Source organism: Salvelinus sp. IW2-2015, linkage group LG3, assembly GCF_002910315.2.
Source record: "Salvelinus sp. IW2-2015 linkage group LG3, ASM291031v2, whole genome shotgun sequence".
Taxonomy (NCBI): Eukaryota; Metazoa; Chordata; class Actinopteri; order Salmoniformes; family Salmonidae; genus Salvelinus; species Salvelinus sp. IW2-2015.
The window spans coordinates 10,838,347-10,851,978 of NC_036840.1; the positions used below are offsets into that span (position 1 = coordinate 10,838,347).

A 13,632-nucleotide genomic window follows, 5' to 3' on the forward strand; every position below is an offset into this window, starting at 1 on the left:
TGGTCAGAAGTTACATAACACTCCTTAATAGTATAATGGTAAGCATTGCCTTTAAATGTTTGTAACTTGGTCAAACGTTTTGGTAGCCTTCCAGCAAGCTTTCCCACCACAATAAGTTGGGTGAATTTGGCCCATTCCTCCTGACAGAGCTGGTGTAACTGAGTCAGTTTGTAGGCCTCCTGCTCGCACACGCTTTTTCAGTTCTGCCCACACATTTTCTATAGGATTGAGTCAGGGCTTTGTGATGCCGCTCCATACCTTGACTTGTTGTCATTAAGCCCATTTTGCCACAACTTTGGAAGTATGCTTGTCCATTGGAAGACCCATTTCACCAAGCTTTAACTTCTTGACTGATGTCTTGAGATGTTGATTCAATATATCCACATAATTTTCCTTTCTCATGGTGGCATGCATTTTGTGAAGTGCCACGTCCCTCCTGCAGCAAAGCACCCCAAACATGATGCTGCCACCCCATATCTTCACGTTGGGATGATGCTTGCAAGCATCCCCTTTTTCCTCCAAACATAACAATGGTCATTATGGTAAACAGTTCTATTTTGTTTCGTCAGACATTTCTCCAAAAAGTACGATCTTTGTCCCCAATATTTGCACTTTTGTGTTCAAATTAAGTTCACTCTAGGAGACAGAACGCGTCTCCTTCCTGAGCGTATGATGCTGCGTGGTCCCATGGTGTTGTATTACCCCTTTGCCTACTATTGTTTGTTACAGATAACGGTGGTACCTTCAGGCGTTTGGAAATTGCTCCAAGGATGAATCAGACTTGTGGAGTCTAACAATTTTTTTTTCTGAGCTGGCTGATTTCTTTGATTTCCAAATCTCTCTCTTCAAAACCATGCCATTGTTATGCCTGAGATTGAACCTTCCTCACTTCATTATGAAATCGTAATACACAGGCACGTACTTTTACATTTTTGGGGGGGAATAAATGATAGATAAACATAACCTGCGTGTGTGAATGACAAACACACGTCTCACTGAAAAGCCATCAGCGGCCGAACCACGACCTGTGATTCATGGCAATAAACCGATCCAGTTGGCCAGAAAATCCAATCAAACGCAATTTACCGTCCACTTCTGGTGTTAGGAGAGGGAGCACGCACGCACGTACATACGTACGTACGCACACACACACACACACAGCACTAGGCATGGTGATTTACTCTCTTAGTTGTACCTCATCAGGTACCATGTAGCTGACTAGCCGTTCCTCTTGCTTTTATGAACTTTTCCAGCAGTGGCCTGCACACTGGCGGGTACAACTTTTATGTTCCCTGGAATGAGATGCTGCTATCGTGTCTGCTTGGATGGAAGGCCGCTCATTTCACTTTGGAATTCAAATGTCCCCGTATCACTTCCCCTTAATAGTGACATCTTCAAAGCTGTGTCCTCAGACAGCCTTTACAGAGGAATATATTATGTAGTTTTTCTCTTGCGATGTCAAGGCCGATATAATAAATTGTGTGGGAAATGCAACCAACCTGTCTATCTGTCATAAAAAGACCCGAGTGGAAATTGTCCAGCTATGTCACATCAGTTCTTAAAAATGTCACTATAACGATCAGCATAAGCCGGGGAACCAAGCTGCTCCTCACAGCCTTTGAATCTGATTTGAGTGCGGACTCTGATCCATCTTGATGAGGTCTCGAGAGGAGAGGAGGAGCGACGGATACCTGCCCTTTAAACAGAAAAAAAGCTATCGGACATGGCTTGTCTTCTTCATTTGATATCTCAAGCACCACCCGTTGGCGTTTGATGTGCATGAAACACCGTCACTTACTAGCTATGCTCAGCTGAATAGCCTCTGTTTGGCAATAGGAGTTGAGTTGTGCAGCAAATTGCCTGTGATATCCCCAAGTGTTCCCAGCAGCTCCATTGTGGGCAGGAGAACTGAGAGCCATGTTTTGTCCCCCTCTCCACTGGTATTTTGCCTAATTAGGACCACTGAGGTCTGGGTACAGTGGAGCTGTATGGCATGTTGGACTGCGCGGGTGATCTAAGGMCCTCAGGTAACGATTCAGGAGATGATTATAGGATAAAAGGAAGAGAAGACAGCTCTGTTCACGTGCTCAGGGATGACTCACTGTATGGAGACCTCACTAACGCAAGGGAGACGAGCAAAAGATGGAAAGAGAAAGAGAGCGAGACAGAGAAGGGAAAGAGGGATGTGTAAGAGAGATAAAGAGAGACATCGAAAAAGACTTCACCAGCATTTCTCCAGAAACGGTTCATTTGTTTTGCGGCAGTGAACCTGGAGGATGGTGATGATGCACTAATGAGTTTACTGCATGGTGTGTGCGTGTGCGTCTATGTGAGAAATACCATATGGGAAAGTGGGTGTGATGGTGGTGGGAGGAGAGCGGGAGTGGAACTGTCAGTGTGATCTCACCTGATCTCCACCTGTCACACTCAGACGCATGGCAAAAAGCAAGTGGGGTGTGGAACCCCTGTTACAGTTTAGTCTCATGAACAGCATTCATCATGCTACATGTTTATTCCCACTCTGCTTTCTATCTCAAACCATCATATGCAACAGAAATAACCCCTGTAGTTCCTAAGACACTCACCAACACCTAAAATACATCTGGATATCGTCCTCAACAGCATAACCAACACCCATCCCCCCGTCCCCCAAAATCTTTGACGTAAAATGAAATGGAGCTGAAGGTGAGGCCAGTTATCCGGTCTCGACATCCTTGGATTTTCCTTTTGATTTCTGCACAAAGAGGAAGTTGTATATAAATCATTCATTATCCGGCATGATCTGGTGGGTGTGTGTGTGTTTCTGTCTGTCTGCATGTCAGTGCGTGTGTGTGTGTGTGTCTGAGTTTAGGCCCTCGTCTTGCTGTGTTGTCAAGAGCATGTGCTCTATTCAGACCCCCTCCGCGCGGGCCCTGACCTGCAGACTCAGCGCTGGCGAACATTGATTGGCTGAATTAATTTGTTGTTATCAGATGTTCCTGAAGGCCACCAACTCCTGTCTGTTTCCTCCAGGGCCGGATGGGAATAGGGGGATGATGCCTTTGTAGATCACACAGAGAGTGCAATCTGTGCTCAACACTCTCTCTCTCCCCTCAAAGGGCAGATTATAGGGAAGGTTCTGTGCCAGCCAGRGACATGTGTGGCTGCTATACGTAATAATATATTACAGCACACTAATTCATATTCTTTGTTTTATATCACTTGCACTTGTAGAGGGCTTAACAAAGGCTTCTAAACTGGCAGTGACCACACGGAAAAACTGTAGTGACGTTACGTTTGATACCGGAGCTCCGAGGCATGCGTCGAAATCGCTAAGAAAGCTATCTTCGAAGCAGTGCGCCGATCACTTTATCAGACGGACGTCCGAAGCTTCGTTTGATCACATGCTTTTTCAAACCGTGTGTTGCAAAATGCGAGATCCCAATGATTTCGCCGTGGTTCCGGGAAGCTTTTTTTTCTCGATTCCAAGCTGCTAACATACACCGACCTCTACTGGACACCGTACTTACAAATATAGTTAGGATTTTGTACAAAATCTTTCACTGACCGGTAGCTTAGCAGGTAGTGTAAGGAACTATAGCACATCGARGGTATGAAGTCAAATCCCATTGAATGCACACTATTTAAAAAATTGTTCTCTCTGCACTTCTGTTCAAATAATTTGTTTTATTTTGTATAAGCTTCTGTCTTAAGAATCCTACATAATGCCATGGATTCTGTTTTTTTTTAAATAGTCAACTTGAAGGCAAAAAAGGGACGCATGATGAAAGATGCAAAACTGGTTTTCCAACTCATTAGAGGCTACTAAAGCCAGCGACTTACCGCTGCGGTGTTATTAAAACAATGGAGAAAAAATACCTCTATCTGACAATCAAACGCTGCTATTTATTGCTGACTAGCAGATGTCACTAATGTGCATTGTGAACAGATAATGAAGCTCAGAGAAAGTAACCATTTTTCGGCACGATTTGGTGAAGGCCCCGAAGCCTTCAGAAAGCCTTGGTTTCCCATCATTACAAAACTGATCAAAAGGACATGGCTTAGTGCTCAACCAGTAAAGGTTTGAGACTTGCCGCCACTCTGATCTGTCCCCCACATACATTAAATGGTTAGAGAACTACTTCCACCTTTCAGTTAACGGTTGTAACAAATAGAGGCACACCTCAAAATATGGTAATGGGGGAAAAATGGTATGGCACTGTATTCTGCGGGGTGCCCTGAATTACAGTAAAATACTGTCTGCACAGTAGCAGCCAGTAAGTTACTATAGATTTACAGGACAACATTTTTAGATTACAAAAAGACTGTATGGTACTGTATTTTGTGGGGTACAGCATTCTCACTAACGGGTGCAACACATATACACTGTTAGCAATTTGTCACGACTTCCGCYGAAGTTGGTMCCTCTCCTTGTTCGGGCGGTGTTCGGCGGTCGACGTCACCGGCTTTCTAGTCGCCACCGATCCATGTTTCATTTTCGTTTTGTTTTGTCTTCATTATACACACCTGGTTTCCATTCCATAATCAATGTTCCTTATTTAACCCTCTGGCTTCCCTTTCTGTTTTGTGCGTGATTGTCGTTGTCATGTGGGTTYGTTATTTTTGTGCTCTGGATATCTGTATTTTTCCTTGTTGGAACATTGCTTGAATTTTTGAGTAAATTCTGTTTATTACTCATACCTGTGTCCTGCGCCTGACTCCGCCTTATCCATTCACCAAACCGTTGACCCAATTGTTGTAATTTTATTCCAATACAATTTAACAATAAAGTACTGCATTGCAGTTTTGCTGTATGTTTACTACAGCATTCTGTAAATTATGGTACATTGTGGAAAAATAATTACTGGCTCATTAACATATTTCGAGGCATGCACAGAGTGGCAGCAAGTCTTAAACTTTTACTGGTTGAGGGTTTTACCAAGTTCTTTTGGTCTGTTTTTCCCTGCAATCACATCCAGTTTGGAAGACTTTCTTTAGGCCTCTTGAAGTGCAAGTGGTATAAAACACCAATTATTAATAAATATGCTGTAATATAATAATACCTATCAGCCAATCTGATAGGTATTATTATTGTAAAATATTATATTGTAAAATAACAATATTATAATTACAGTAGCATTTACTTTCTTATAGTAGAGTAGGCWAATTTTACAGTATTGTACTGTATTGTTGCTCTGATATTACAGTAACTTACAGGAAGCTGGTGGCAATTTACTGTGAATATTACAGTAACGTACATCAAAAGGTATATTGTTGTTAACACAAAATACCTTGACATTTTGGTCATTGCTCTTATCCAGAGYGATTTGCATTCAGTGCATTAAATTAAGGTAGATACACAAGACCATATCACAGTCATATGAAGTAATACGATTATGATACCGTGACCGAGAATGTTGTTGTAGTTAAGCGGGCTCCTTGCATGTTTATTTTTGTATTTGAAAATACAAAATACATGTATTCTAATTAAACTGTTAGAAATACTTGAATTGTACTTCAGGCCAGTGAAACACAAATTACAAAATAGGTATTAAAACTACTGAAATACCTCTATCAAATACATGTATTAGAAATACTGTCCCTCGTTTGCACTAGCTGCCTGCACTGTGAATCTGAAACAGTTTACTAACCACTGGGCTTCCAGTAATGCAATGTAAATGTTGCTGTAGTCAAGTGTTACAGTAATATTATTTAAATTTGTGTTTCGGTAAAGCTCCTGTAACTCCACAGGGATTTACCTGCTTYTGTGCTGACAGTATTTTACTGTAAATTGAAAGTAACCTACTGGCTACTGTGCTACCGGTAATTTAAGTACGTTTTTTTTACAGTGCAGAGTCCTATATGTTGTTGTGGTGCAATTACAGTTGAAGTTGGAAGTTTACATACACATACACATACATACACATACACATACATACACATACAWTAAAACTCATTTTCAAACACTCCACAAATTTCTTGTTAACAAACTATAGTTTTGGCAAGTCGGTTATGACATACACTTTGTGCATGACACATGTAAATTTTCCAACAATTGTTTACAGACAGATTATTTCACTTACAATTCACGGTATCACAATTCCAGTGGGTCGTGAAGTTCACATACACTAAGTTGACTGTGCCTTTAAACAGCTTGGAAAATTACAGAAAATAATGTCATGGCTTTAGAAGATTCTGATAGGCTAATTTACATAATTTGAGTCAATTGGAGGTGTACCTGTGGATGTACTTCAAGGCCTACCTTCAAATTCAAAGCCTCTTTGCTTGACATCATGGGAAAATCAAAAGAAATCAGCCAAAACAATTGTAGACCTCCACAAGTCTGGTTCATCCTTGGGAGCAATTTCCAAACGCCTGAAGGTACCACGTTCATCTGTACAAACAATAATACGCAAGTATAAACACCATGGGACGACGCAGCCGTCATACCGCTCAGGAAGGAGAGGCGTTCTGTCTCCTAGAGATGAACGTACTTTGGTGTGAAAAGTGAAAATCAATCCCAGAACAACAGCGAAGGACCTTGTGAAGATGTTGGAGGAAACAGGTACAAAAGTATCTATATCCACAGTAAAACAAGTCCTATATCAACATAACCTGAAAGGCCGCTCAGCAAGGAAGAAGCCACTGCTCCAAAACGGCCATAAAAAAGCCAGACTACTACTACACGTGGGGACAAAGATCGTACTTTTTTGGAGAAATGTCCTCTGGTCTGATGGAACAGAAATAGAACTGTTTGGCCATAATGACCATCGTTATGTTTGGAATAAAAAGGGGGAGGCTTGCAAGCCTAAGAACACCATCCCAACCGTGAAGCACGGGTCTGGCAGCATCATGTTGTGGGGGTGCTTTGCTGCAGGAGGGACTGGTGCACTTCACAAAATAGATGGCATCCTGAGCGAGGAAAATTATGTGSATACATTGAAGCAACATCTCAAAACATCAGTCAGCTTGGTTGCAAATGTGTATTCCAAATGGACAATGACCCCAAGCATAATTCCAAAGYTGTGGCAAAATGGCTTAAGGACAACAAAGTCTAGGTATTAGAGTGGCCATCACCAAGCCCTGACCTCAATCCCATAGAACATTTGTTGGCAGAACTGAAAAAGCATGTGCGAGCAAGGAGGCTTACAAACCTGACTCAGTTACACCAGCTCTGTCAGGAGGAATGGGCCAAAATTCCCCCAACTTATTGTGGGAAGCTAGCCGAAATGTTTGACCCAAGTTAAAAAATTTAAAGGCAATGCTACCAAATACTATTTGGGTGTATGTAAACTTCTGACCCACTGGGAATGTGATGAAAGAAATAAAAGCTGAAATGAATTATTCTCTCTACTGTTATTCTGACATTTCACATTCTTAAAATAAAGTGGTGATCCTGACTGACCTAAGACAGSGAATTCTTCTAGGATTAAATGTCAGGAATTGTGAAAAACAGAGTTTAAATGTATTTGGCTAAGGTGTATGTAAACTTCCGACTTCAACTGTATATGTTGATTAGGAGAGGAAGGGGTATGAACGTTATGCACATACAGTACATTGATACAGCACATTTATCTGCATCTGCACATGTGTTGACTACCTGATTATGTTTTTGCAGCATGTGTTTGTGCGTGCATGCAACACATGCAAGCAACACCCCCAGATTACAGATACTTTGAAATACTAGATGACWACTTCTTGGATTACTTCTAAAACCTTTCTGTTTTCTCAATGACATTCAATTCAACATTGAAACGTTTTGTTTGTTCCACCTGAGTGAGTCTGACCACAAGTCAGAGACCACTCCTCTTTCACTCCCAGTAGCCAGTCGGCAAGAATAAGAGGCTGACCAAAGGTGTCAAAAAAGGTGCAAAAAAGAAGATTGTCGACCCTTTCGCCAAGAAGGGCTGGTATGATGTCAATGCACCCGCTAGGTTTAACATCCGCAACATTGGCCAGACATTGGTCTCCTGGACTCAGGGAACCAGAATCGCCTCTGTTGGTCTGAAGTGTGTTTGAGGTGAGCCTTGCTGACCTGCAGAACGATACGGTGGCCTTCCGCAAGTTCAAACTGATCTCAGATGACGTGCAGAGTAAGAACTGCCTGACCAAGCTCCATGGCATGAACCTGMCCCGTGACAAGAAGTGCTCCATGGTCAAGAAGTGCCAGACCATGATTGAGGCCCACTTGGACGTGAAGACCACCGACGGCTACCTCCTGCGTCTGTTCTGCGTTGGCTTCACCAAGAAGCGCACCAACCAGATCAGGAAGACGTCGTACGCCCAGCACCAGCAGGTCCGTCAGATCAGGGAGAAGATGATGGAGATCATGACCCGTGAGGTCCAGACCGACGTCCTGAAGGAAGTCGTCAACAAGCTGATCCCTGACTCCATTGGCAAGGACATTGTGAAGGCTTGCCAGTCCATCTACCCCCTCCACGATATCTACGTCAGGAAGGTTAAGATGCTGAAGAAGCGCAAGTTTGAGTTAGGCAAACTGATGGAGCTCCACGGTGAGGGTGGTGGCAGAAGTACAGTCAAGCCCTCAGACATCGGAGCAAAGGTGGATAGGGCCGATGGCTACGAGCCCCCCATCCAGGAGACAGTCTAAACAACTGACAGATTTAAATATGTAAATGAGGGGGGGRAAAGAAAAAAAAACTTGCCCTTTGTGCTGTTGTCTGTGCCCAAAAATGTTTGTAACATGTTTTGTGCTGCTACCATGTTGTGCTGCTGCTATGTTGTGTTACTAMCATGTTGTTGTCATGTTGTGTTGCTACCATGCTGTGTTGTCATGTGTTGCTGCTAGGGCTGGGCAATATATCCAGAGGTTTGGACGCTTCACGATATATATCTCGATTTCTTGTTTTTCTCTAAACAAAATAAAAAAGGCCAAGACATAATTCTTATTTGAATTTTCTTTATTAAAATAAAAAAWATATACAAGGCCGCAAGGCCTATTTGTGCTAAACAAATGAACATCACAAATGAACAACACACACCCACACGTCTACTCTATTGTTTAGGAAGGTTTGACCACTAGCTGTTTGAATATGTCATTTATATAATCATGATTAAAAATGCGTTCATTTAGTTAATTTGTTATAATTAAAACAGCCTGTGGTTATTTGCTATTGGAATGTCAGAATGGCACAACTACTAACACATTAGCCTACAGCTGCCTGAACAACTTTTTTGAATCACTTTAATTATCCAATGTCACACTTACCGGATGGTGAGTTGAAACCTGTGCCCAAAGCACTGCAGGCGGGTCCAGTTGTTCAAGCGCAATGATTTTATCATGTCGCTCCTGCTGTCAGTTGTCATGCGCACCTGTCGGTTTCTACTATAAAGATTGGGACCATATCTTTCGCTATGTAATAGGTCACTGCATCCGTTATCTCCTTCCACATCAAACTTTTCTTGTTATAACGTTTGAAAAGGATGCGGGTATGGTAGTTTGTCTTTTAGCAGACGTTTTGGGAATCGGCGTTGCGTCGTCTCACGCGTTCCTCCCATTCCACCGCGTGTTTCAGTTGCAGGTGATGGAAGGGGTTGGTTGTGCTGCTGCTTTTCGCTGCAATTGTCTTGCGACAGATTTTGCACAGGACATTCGTTTTCGGAACTTCAGATACCCCTGCTACACATCTCCGGCGTGGTTACAATTTGTGAAAGGCTGTCTAGGGTTGTGATTGGTGGATAACCTCTGCGCATGTGTTGTCACGCAATTGGGACATGATTCGACATTGGGCTGACAGAGAAGAGACAGTGAGATGCTGCATTTGTAAAACGTTACATTATAACAGAACCTCAATTCTTGCGATACAGGCATTTTCCATATCGCGCTAAAACATCAACTGGAATATATCGAAAAAAACTCGATATATCGCCTAGCCCAAGTTGCTGCCATGCTTTGTTGTTGTCTTAGGTCTCTCTTTATGTAGTGTTGTGTTGCCTGTCTTGTCGTGATGTGTGTTTTGTCCTATTTTTTATTGAATTTATTTATATTTATTTATTTATCCCAGCCCCCGTCCCGGCAGGAGGCCTTTTGCCTTTTGGTAGGTTGTCATTGTGAATAAGAATTTGTTCTTAACTGACTTACCTAGTTAAATAAAGGTAAAATAAAACATTTAATAAAAATGACACACCAAATGTGTTTGATGGATTATGATGCAATTAATCCATAAATATATATTTTCTCTCTCTCTCTCGCGCGCGCGCACGCACGCACCATGTTTTCCCTCGGGATGCCTCCAACCCCTCTGTCAACTCCCTGCTCATCCTTAGCCTCCAAGGACACGCTGGTCAGCGTTTACACTGCCTGGTGATGGCTTTACTGCCAAAGTTATCACATCCCCATCCCGGCTGCCTGCGAGCCTCTGTTCTCTATATTAACTGTGTAATTAGCGAGTCACTGTCGTCCTGGCCCACTGCCCCCCCCCCCCAAGGTCTCCCGAGTTAAAGGGGAAGGACGACAGACGTGTACCCTGCCTTGTCCCACTCCAAGCAGGGAGAGTGAATAAGTGAGGGAGTGTGTGTATGCGTGCGTGCCATGTGTGTGTGCGTTTGTGTGAGAGATGAGAGTAAAGACTGACAGCTTGTTTAATCCCTTTATGAATAACTCGTGGTGGAATATCTATCTGAAGATGCTTCAGGCTTTTCCCCTGTGGAGGACAGAGCACAGCAGAGCAGATGCCTGAGGGATATGTGTCATTCAGCAATGCCAACTTTTGTACTCCACACACTGACTGCATGCATTTTGGTTAAAGAAGATGTTGTCCTATTCCCTGCTAGCTCAGCCATGCGAAATCTGAATGATTTTTGGAATAAGTTCAACATACCGCATCATGTAGATCTAGGGTGAAGCATGAAAAACAACAGGGTGAGCATCTTTGTCAGTGTATTTCTGCTTGTTGAGTTTGTGAGACATACCTATTCCCACTTGAATGGCGGAGAAAGAGACCCTCTCAAGGAGTAGAGGGTCTTCTCACAAATATTAATTTGACAACCAGTCAAAAGTTTGGACACACCTACTCATTCAAGAGTTTTTCTTTATTTTTACTATTTTCTACATTGTAGAATAATAGTGAAGTCAACAAAACTATGAAATAACACATATGGAATCATGTAGTAATCAAATCAAAATACATTTTATATTTGAGATTCTTCAAACTTGCAACACTGCTTTGATGACAGCTTTGCACACTCTTTGCATTCTCTCAACCAGCTTCATGAGGTAGTCACCTGAAATGCATTTCAATTAACAGGTCTGCCTTGCTAAAAGTTAATTTGTGGAATTTCTTTCCTTCTTAATGCGTTTGAGCAAATCAGTTGTGTTGTGACAAGGTAGTGGTGGTATACAGAAAATAGCCCTATTTGGTAAAATACCAAGTCCATATTATGGCAAGAACACCTCAAATAATCAAAGAGAAACGACAATCCATCATTACTTTAAGACATGAAGTTCAGTCAATACGGAACATTTCAAGAACTTTGAAAGTTTCTTCAAGTGCAGTCGCAAAAACCATCAAGCGCTGTGTTGAAACTGGTTCTCATGAGGACCTCCACAGGAAAGGAAAACGCAGAGTTACAACTGCTGCAGAGGATAAGTTCATAAGAGTTACCAGCCTCAGAAATCGCCCAATTAAATGTTTCATAGAGTAATAGACACATCTCAACATCAACTGTTCAGAGGAGACTGCGTGAATCAGGCCGTGAAGCATGGAGGAGGTGTGATGATGTGGGGGTGCTTTGCTGGTGACACTGTCTGTGATTTATTTAGAATTCAAGACACACTTAACCAGCATGGCTACCACAGCATTCTGCAGCGATACGCCATCCCATCTGGTTTGCGCCTAGTGGGACTATCATTTGTTTTTCAACAGGACAATGACCCAACACACCTCCAGGCTGGTTAAGGGCTATTTCACCAAGAAGGAGAGTGATGGAGTGCTGCATCAGATGACCTGGCCTCCACAATCACCCGACCCCAACCCAATTGAGATGGTTTKGGATGAGTTGGACCGCAAAGTGAAGGAAAAGCAGCCAACAAGTGCTCAGTCCTTCAAGCCTGTTGGAAAAGCATGCCAGGTGTAGCTGGTTGAGAGAATGCCAAGCGTGTGCAAAGCTGTCATCAAGGCAAACGGTGGGTACTTTGAAGAATCTAAAATCTAAAATATATTTAGAATTGTTTAACACTTTTTTGGTTACTACATGACTCCATATGTGTTATTTCATAGTTTTGATGTCTTCACTATTATTCTACAATATTGAAAATAGTAAAAATAAAGATAAACCCTTGAAAGAGTATGTGTGTCCAAACTTTTGACTGGTACTGTATGTGTATATATGTATTTTTTAAACCCTTATTCTACAGGTTCAATTGACTGAGAACACATTCTCATTTACAGTAACAACCCAGGGGAATAGTTACAGTGGGTAGAATGAGCCAATTGGAAGCTGGGGATGATTAGGTGGCCATGATGGTATGAGGGCCAGATTGGAAATTTAGCCAGAACACCAGGGTTAACACCCCTACTCTTATGTTAAGTGCCATGGGATCTTTAGTGACCACAGAGAGTCAGGACACCCCCGTTTAACGTCCCATCCAAAAGATGGCACCCTTTACAGGGCAATGTCCCAAATCACTGCCCTGGGGCATTTGAATATATATTTTTTTCAGACCAAAGAAAAGAGTGCCTCCTACTGGCCATCCAACACCACTTCCAGCTGCATCTGGTTTCCCATCCAGGGACCTACCAGGACCAACCCTGCTTAGGTTCAGAGGCAAGACAGCAGTGGGATGCAGGGTGGAGTAAACAGGAAATTCATCCAGTCAGGTTTTCTGGAATATCTGGGAATTTGGGGAAAGTTACCAGGCTTTTGTAACTCTACTGGAGAGAGAGAAACACACCGTGATTCCATATGGTATGCTATATGTATTATATATATATATGTGCCCAATTGCTTTGAAGCAAAGGTACATACAGCCTTGTAAAAGTACATGCTGAACCTTTTCTTCTTTTGTAGGTCCACTACCTAATCCTTCGCAGCAACACATTTCTGACAGGTCCAATTCATTGCGTGTGATTTATGATCAAAAGCTGAAGGCCATGTCAGGTCGTAGACAAGTGAAGGATGAAATGTTGCACGAGTTGTACAGAAACCAATGCAGATGGGACGTGTGCAGAAGATTGACTTACTCACCAGATCCCACAATCAGGCCACAAAGCACACACTACATCTCTCTTCTCACTATCCTTTACTTGCACAGCATGACAAAACCAATCTTCTGGTTGTATTTGCTTTCTCCTACCGCCGGACAAGGAATAGTCAGGGGAGATAGGAATGCTGGTTTGTTTGCCTCTTTTCAAAGGAAACAAACCCACACACATGATCTCACAAAGAGGCAACCAAACAGTTGGATGTTTGTTGGTTGATAGTGGGCTTTTCATTGTTATTTAGCTGTTTGTCCAGGGTTGTCTGAGGGTCCGTAAAGGACTGGTGATGGCTAATGGCATGATGTTGCCTGTAATCCTCCCTGTCACCAGCCCCTCCATTAGAGCAGCTGACCAGGCCCACAGCTACCCGGCATTACCTGGGGATGGGTAATTGCTCTGCAGGAGACCGCCCTCTCTTCACGCCTCATTAAGC

General features: G+C 42.7%; 1 pseudogene; it reads left to right on the top strand.

Annotated features, from left to right (window-relative positions):
- Positions 1–8,590, top strand: part of LOC111956101 (small ribosomal subunit protein eS1-like) — a 102,616-nt pseudogene extending 94,026 nt beyond the window's left edge.
- Positions 8,591–13,632: the final 5,042 nt, after the last annotated feature.